Genomic DNA, 7,652 nt, shown 5'->3' on the forward strand with positions numbered 1-7,652 from the left:
AAATTTGGTTTGGAAATGTGCACTTTTTCAGATTTAATCAGAACAATGGAATTTAGTGACTAAAACGCAATTTTTGAAAATTCATGGGAATTTTCATAAATCAAAGTCAAACTATTTCATCTTTGGCTTTGAAAGATGATAAGGATGATGTGTATAGGTTTTATGGTGAATATGGACATTCATTAATGGAAAAAATGGAATTACATATTTATTTGAATAAAATAATGCCATTATGTGATATTATGCCATGTGTTGGAATATTTTAATTAGACTATCAATAATGGAGGAGTAATTTTCAGCTTCTTCCTCATCCAAGCTTGACGTGGGTTTTCTTCAAGGTAAGGGAAAGATTCAACTTAAATTTCAAGTAATTTTCTTAGGATTTTGAGTAAGTTGTAAATAGAAAATTGTTATACGCGAAAAACTCTATCTTTTGGTACCAATATTGCATGGTAATCTTGTTGGTGTTCAAAGATCCCAAATTTAAGGGTTTATGTTCATATAAGGGATCATGAAATTGATGATGGATCTTGATGTTTATGAAGTAGTTTATTCATATTCAAGCATGTATGATGATTAGAACATGTTTAATCTTTCTAAAACTTGTTCTTTAAGTTTTGGTCATGGATTGTTTGAGTGAGAAAAATTATATATGGGTTGGAAATGATGAAGGAAGTATTCAACAAGCTTTAGAAAATTTTGTGACTATTTTATAATTTTTGAAAAGTTGGAGATCAATTTTTAAATTTTGGAAAATTGAGGGGTTGTTGTGTAAGTGTTGTATAATTGATGTGCTATGCTGGAATTTTTGGTATTAAGAATATAAGTGATAAAATGGTGAAGGGCCATTTTATATAAGTTGGAAAAATTGGTGACAAGGTTAAAAAGAATTAATAAGTGTTTGAATATTTGGTGGAAATTGAGTTCAAGTATATTATGGAGTTGTTATGGGATATGTTTATGTTAGTATAATACTAACATATGTATCATATGAATTTGTGATTTATTCAGATCGTGAATGATTTTTATTGAATAAGTCAAATAAAAAAAGGGTTTATTGTGGACAATAGTGAGGCACAAATATTTGGAAAAATTATAAAGCGTCAAGGTGAGTGCAATACATGCATGAAATTATACATGGATGTTTTATACATCATTAGGAAGACTTGCGATAAGTCGACCTTGTTTATATCGACATGATTTTATATCATTTTTATAAATTGACATTGATATGTCAGAGTATGAAATTAAAATGCATTGATCATGAAAAATGTGATATTTTACCATGAATGTTTTCGGGTATGAACTACCCAATGTTAAATTTGATAATATACTTTGCCATGGATGAATCGATAAAGTAGATTATATGCCTGAATAAGTCATTGAGGGATAGGGTATAGTTGGCATGACATAGAGTATAGCAGCTGCAGGTTTATATTAGCACTATAGTGTGTAAGGACACTAAGTGCAGGTTTATGTCCGAATTAGCACTATAGCGTAAGCTTAGTGTAGGTGGTGGGCACGACCTTATGTGTATTGTCCGGATTAGCACTATGGCGTAAGCTTAGTGCAGGTTTAGCACTACGGTGCAGGTATTTTACTCGTATACCCAGGGTCCTCAGGGTTGTATATTGGGCTATTGTCTATGGTTTTATACATTATTGGTTAATAAATGGTAAGCATGAAATTAAGCTTACGAGCTTAAGAAATTAATGGCAAGTATATTGGTAAGGAATTTTATATTCAGTTATATTATTTTTGATCATGGTAAAATATTGGATATGATGATAATATGATTTTAAGGTATTTGGTTTTTATAATAAAATTATGCATGAACTGTATTGCCCTGTAAAATGTTTTAATTGCCTCATTAAGTATATACTTAGTGTGTGATGATTTTCACACGTAGGTAAAAAGTCGGTAGTGGAATAAAGGGTACAAAGCGACATCAAGCATCAAGAAGTATATTTCTATATCATTAAGACATCCTAAGATGTAATGTAGACTTAATTAGTGGCATGTAATTATTAATGTTTTATTTGCTTTGTTGAACAAATTTGGAAACAAAATGGTAATTTTATGAGTTTTGTATAATGATGAAATTACTGTAGCAGTTACTGTAATGTATCGATGCATTGTAGCAGTTATTGTAGCGTATCGATGCATAATATTAATTCGATGTTTTGATGCATCAATGTTCACGTTACTGTAGCACATCGATCCATTGTTCACTGTCACGGGTACTGTTCACTGTATTGTTCATCACTATTCATTAAAAAAAGCTTTTGAATTAAATTCGCTATAATAAAATATAAATTATATGATATGATATTTTTATAATATCAATTACTATTTTAATAAAGTAAATTTTTAATCGTTTTACTATTTTTATAATATAAATTATATGATATGACATCTATAATCTAAATAGGTATAATTATACGGGTTATGGGTGTTACAATTGCTCTGTACTGATGAAACAAGAGAGAAAACACCTTGTGCTTCTATTGAAAATAATTTATACTCTATGTAGACACCCGTTTTTGTCCGGTCTTTATTATTATTATTATTGTTATTATTATTATTTATACAATATTTACATTTATTTTTGTTGGCCCAAAATTGAGACCCAAATACAAGACCAAGCCCACCCGGTTCAAGCCCAATAACAACACCTAAACCCAGACCAGTTGCAACCAGCTCACCCATCAACTCCAGCCCACCAGGTTTCGACCCGATTGGAGCCCAATGACATATCCGACCTGGCCTAATATCAATACCTTAGGGTTTCTAAAACCCTAACCCTAGATAGCTATATTGTCACCAGTGGTTGCTATAGATATCGTCGACCGCCTCTGACCCTGCCGTTTTATCTACAGTGACCACAAATCAACATCAATCAAAAAACCCATTAAAAAATATGGACAAATATAAATAAAATCACAAGAATATCTGGGGGTTGTCAATCCACCAAATCAATTAACAAGCATCCAAAAATATGATGAAAAAGAGAGAGAACAAAGGAGATAAAAAGAGAACATTCGGTGAAGAAAAAGGGGGAGAACATTTTGGGGACCAGTTTCAAAAAAAGAGACAGAAAGAAACGAGAGAAAAAAACTTTCGAACAAATAAATAGAAAAAAAGAAAAAAAGGAAAGAAAAATCAAATAGAAAAGCAAACCAACCAAGAAAGAAAAAAGGGAAAATTTTCTTACCTCGGTTCGAAGCCGGAAACCCAAGGGTCGTCGGAAGCTTCGAGTTTTCAGAAGGTAAGCTTTAGATCTGAGGCAAAGGGGTGGGTTTTAGGCTAAAATAGGTTGGGATTTGGGTTGGGGGCGAGAAGAGGAATTTTTTTTTTTTGGTGTTTGATTCCCTCCGACCACCGTGAACCACCGTGAAACGTCACCGGCGAACGGCGATGACCCCTTTCTTCCCCGATGAGGGAGTTGAGAGAATTTGAGAATTCTCTCACCTCCCTATGTTGTTAAACTGAAGCAAATGAGAAGATGAAGGACGGAAAGCCCGGTTTCAGGTTCATACATCACCCACAAAATGACGTAGTTTCGATGGGGACTAGTTGGCATTTTAGTGCGTGGGTAAATCACACTTTGGGTCCGTCTGGTTTTGTAATGTTTTATTCCAGTCATTAATGAAACATTTTATTTCCTTTTATTTTGAGCTCATGTTTTATTAATGTCGTAATTTCATCCTTATTAGCATTTAAATGTTTGTACGTATATATTTAAGCTGCAGTCATTGTACTTTAACTTATTTATACTTAAGAAGTACATGTTTTTATCAGTTTATTTTAGTCACCTTTTTCTATTAATGTATTTTGGTTAAGATTCTGTTAGTACCCTAGCATTTTGTTTTATTTAATTTTAGTCATGCATGTTGTTGGGGGTTTATTACTATTTCAGTACATTGATTCCATAATATTAACAGATTGATATATTATTTTATCTAACTCATGATTGTTGGTTCCCTTGTTATTTAATTCTATGTTGTTTTTTATTTCATTTCAGTGAACATGAATTGTAATTCGTTTGCGTTGAATGTATCTTATGTACGTAGATACGTTGTGTGTATCTTATATTTCATTATAAATGTCAATAATTTATTATGTATCTTGATTATGATTTCATATATGCCTATTATTAAATCATGTTCATTTATGTTGTTTAATTACAAATATTTAGTATATCTATGTAACAATTGTGTTATACCCAATTACCTTTTTTATATATTCGCATTTGTTATCTATTTTATAACCATATTATTTTATACGATTTGTATATTTAATATTTATATATTATTTTCTCCTTGGAATTGGTTTAGAATGATTGTACAAAATATTAGTTCCGTTCATTTTTAATGTTTTTTTATTCGAATATTTTCAAGAACAACGATTTGTATAATGGGCTTGGAAAGTATTGCATGATCGAAGTAGTGCAATCCGATACGACATTCGAACAAAATGTGAACTTGAAGTAAATCAATTTTATTTTGCTAATTAATACATTTTTACTTTAAGTCAAACAATTTGATGCATGTTTCTAAATAGCAATTTATTTTATTTTATGCAAACGCCGATTTTCAGTTTATATTCGAGTTGCTTTTTTTGATAACCTTAGTGAGGGGGAATATTTCTTGTATAAAAGATGTGCAAATCTCGTGATTTCTTCTCGAATTAAGAAATGTTCCCTAACAAATAATTCGAAGCAAATTAATTAACTTTAATAATTGGATCATACTTTAATTATCGATGTGAATTCATGATTTCCACCATTACGACAACGTATAAGCGATTAAGTACCAATTTTTGGGCGTTGTGGGGGTGTTAATCATTCCCCATGCGTAACTGACTCATGGACCCCTTAAATCAGATTTTTGGTAAACGTATACCAAATCTTTTTATCTTAAAAAATTATTTTTGTTTAAAAATGTTTTAAAATACATTTTTAGGTATTCGATCTACCTAGCCCAAAAAGTCGATGGAGAGTCACATTCGATTTAATTCAAACTAATTCCAAATCAACAATTTTTTAAAATAAAGTCATAATTGTTTTTTAAACTTAATTGTTTTTCAAAAAAATGGTTATGACAGCTTGGCGACTCCGTTGGGACTTTTTTTGAGATTCAGCCTTGGAATTGGTTTAGAATGATTGTACAAAATATTAGTTCCGTTCATTTTTAATGCTTTTTTATTAGAATATTTTCAAGAACAACGATTTGTATAATGGGCTTGGAAAGTATTGCATGATCGAAGTAGTGCAATCCGATACGACATTCGAACAAAATGTGAACTTGAAGTAAATCAATTTTATTTTGCTAATTAATACATTTTTACTTTAAGTCAAACAATGTGATGCATGTTTCTAAATAGCAATTTATTTTATTTTATGCAAACGTCGATTTTCAGTTTATATTCGAGTTCCTTTTTTTTGATAACCTTAGTGAGGGGGAATATTTCTTGTATAAAAGATGTGCAAATCTCGTGATTTCTTCTCGAATTAAGAAATGTTCCCTAACAAATAATTCGAAGCAAATTAATTAACTTTAATAATTGGATCATACTTTAATTATCGATGTGAATTCATGATTTCCACCATTACGACAACGTATAAGCGATTAAGTACCAATTTTTTGGCGTTGTGGGGTGTTAATCATTCCCCACGTGTAACTGACTCATGGACCCCTTAAATCAGATTTTTGGTAAACATATACCAAATCTTTTTATCTTAAAAATTTATTTTTCTTTAAAAATGTTTTAAAATACATTTTTAGGTATTCGATCTACCTAGCCCAAAAAGTCGATGGAGACTTCCATTCGATTTAATTCAAACTAATTTCAAATCAACAATTTTTTAAAATAAAGTCATAATTGTTTTTTAAACTTAATTGTTTTTCAAAAAAATGGTTATGACAGCTTGGCGACTCCGTTGGGACTTTTTTTAAGATTCAGGATGTAAGTCGCTTACATATTGTCTTTGTGGTGGAAATTATGGGCTTGAGTCTATAGTTAGCTTATAATCCATCTATTGAAGTTTTTTTAATATCTTCATTTTTTAATCGTGATACTAATATTTTAATCATTGTTTTCAGCTGCGTTCAAGTTTATATTGAGAATTTTCAATTTTCTTTTTAGTCAAAGGTTTGTATGTTGCTCCTCAGACACATCATGTGCATTTTCATGACATAAGATCTAGAACCAAGCTTCGTTCCAAGTAAGTATGGGTGAATGCTTTACTCTCATAAGAATTTATTCTTAGTATGAGTTTTAACAAATAGCCCATGGGATACATATGTCTTATACCTTCGTAGGGATTTATTCCTCGTATGGGTATAAGGAAGTGAATCAAATCGAATTGAACTCAATCCATTTATGCCTGTAATGGGTTAGGATTGAGGGTTTGATAGCCCAAGGGGACACTGACATCGAGTACAATTGGAGTACCCTTTCCTTATAGAGCCAAAACCATGCATATAGTGAACCGTAGAATGGTCACCGTAGGTATAGTCATATCGAACCTCTGTTCGTCAGTAGGTAACCAAAACAAGTGTACACAAAGGAGGAGTGTTTTTAAATCTTTATCTTTTGCTTTAAGTTCGAAGAATATATTTGTTCTTTTTGAATAAAATCATACGAACTATATACCATGCAGTTAAGATTTTTTCTTGAAAATAAATCATTTTGGGTAGAAAGCATGTTCAGGTAGGATTACTATCTAATGAAAGCATGCTCGGGTAGATATCATGATTGGGTAGGTGTTATATTTATTTTTATGTAGAATCTTTTAATCTTATTGATTATCTTGTCGTACTAATTTATTTCTTTTCTTTTGTTTGTATCATTTTTCATTTTTTTTGCATTGCATTTCATCAACATAACATACTATGAAAGTGTTGATCCACAAGGGGATATTTGAGAGAAAATTTTCACAAGAAGAGGTAAAAGTTTTCAATCAAGCAGTCGCATACACAGATATGCACCCAGGGCTAAAAGAAGTTCAGAGTACTAGAATAAGACTTACTCGAAGATCGTGCAACATTCGAGCCTGAAATGATGATCCACTGATCCGATGTGTAATCTAGTAGTAGAGCCTTATTTACGATCATTTTATCACTTGTCATCAAGAAATGACGCACTGACTTCAGTACTATCGGGGCATTAACGGAGTTAGGTTACAAAATGTTTGAGGGGCATCATTTTCCAGGACGAAGATTTGAGACGAAGCAGTGATCCACTTCAGACTCAACATCTAAGTGAAAGCATGTCTATAAAATGGTGGACTATCTTGCAATGTGGAGGCTTTTATATCTAGTGAAAATTGTTCTATGATATTCACCGTTGGGACTAACACTTTTTGCGTATATATTTGCATATTTGCATTCTGCATGGCATTCATTTAGGCATTTTTTACACGCATTAATTCTGGATACATGGGTTTATATCATGGAGGACTCTGAGGAGGTATTTATAACTGTGCAACTTCATTCACACAGTACTGAGAATGGAAGCAAAATTTGAGAAACTAAAAAACGAACTGGAAGAGAATTGTTAAATGATGCAAACGGAGTGGGAAGCTAAAATGGAGCAAGCGCAAAAGGCCACTGTGGATCGCATTTTGCAAAACCAAGACGATCTAGTTG

This window comes from Hibiscus syriacus, unplaced genomic scaffold (genome assembly GCF_006381635.1).
Source record: "Hibiscus syriacus cultivar Baekdansim isolate YM2019G1 unplaced genomic scaffold, ASM638163v2 tig00111458_pilon, whole genome shotgun sequence".
NCBI lineage: Eukaryota > Viridiplantae > Streptophyta > Magnoliopsida > Malvales > Malvaceae > Hibiscus > Hibiscus syriacus.